Genomic DNA, 710 nt, shown 5'->3' on the forward strand with positions numbered 1-710 from the left:
AGAATCACAGGGTAGATCCTCAGGAAGCTCTGGTCGTCCTGGCTCGGATGCTGTGCACAGAAAAACGGACACAGCGGCCCCGCAGCGGGAACTTGAGTGAATGTAAAGATATGGGACCCCTCGCCAACGTGGTAGAGGGAAACGACCCCGACATTCAGGAAGACGCCCGCTCGGTGCCGCCGGGGGCTCACCGTGAGCGCGGTGCAGGAAGGCTCGGTGCAGGCGGAGAACACGGCTCCTCCTCAAACTCACGGCCCAGAAGCCGCGCCCGCAGTCGGCCGCGTCTCCCCTCGGCCCGCGCGGTCTCGCGGCCGACGCCCAGGTCCCCTCGGCCGGACCCCCCCCACCTCCAGGAGTGGCGCCGGAGGTGAACCGCGGGGAGCGCAGGACGCAAGTGGTGCGGTGAACCTCTCAGGTCTCGGCTCCTTCTGCTGCTTGTAAACCCGCCCGGACAATTCTCAGGTCCTCAGAAATGATGAGGTGCGTGGTGGCCGTGTCAACGTCCAAGGGCACGTCCACGGCGGGCAGAAAGGTCAGCAGGCAGGGACACTGGGCACTGCACTTCCTGCCCTCTGGGGGGTCCCGTGGCTCACTCACTTCACTTCCGTAACTCTGCACTTCTCACCCAAGCAGAGGGCTCCTGCCGACGCTCCCCTGAGCCTGATGAGATAGTTCCACGTATAAACTGAATGGTTAAAGAGATACAATTC

At 63.4% G+C, this 710-nt stretch overlaps 1 pseudogene; it reads right to left on the bottom strand.

The window, feature by feature from the left end:
• Window positions 1-411: 411 nt before the first annotated feature.
• LOC104979970 overlaps window positions 412-710 on the bottom strand; it is a 12,720-nt pseudogene continuing 12,421 nt past the window's right edge.

This window comes from Bison bison, unplaced genomic scaffold, assembly GCF_000754665.1.
Source record: "Bison bison bison isolate TAMUID 2011002044 unplaced genomic scaffold, Bison_UMD1.0 scf7180017858633, whole genome shotgun sequence".
In the NCBI taxonomy this organism is placed as follows: domain Eukaryota; kingdom Metazoa; phylum Chordata; class Mammalia; order Artiodactyla; family Bovidae; genus Bison; species Bison bison.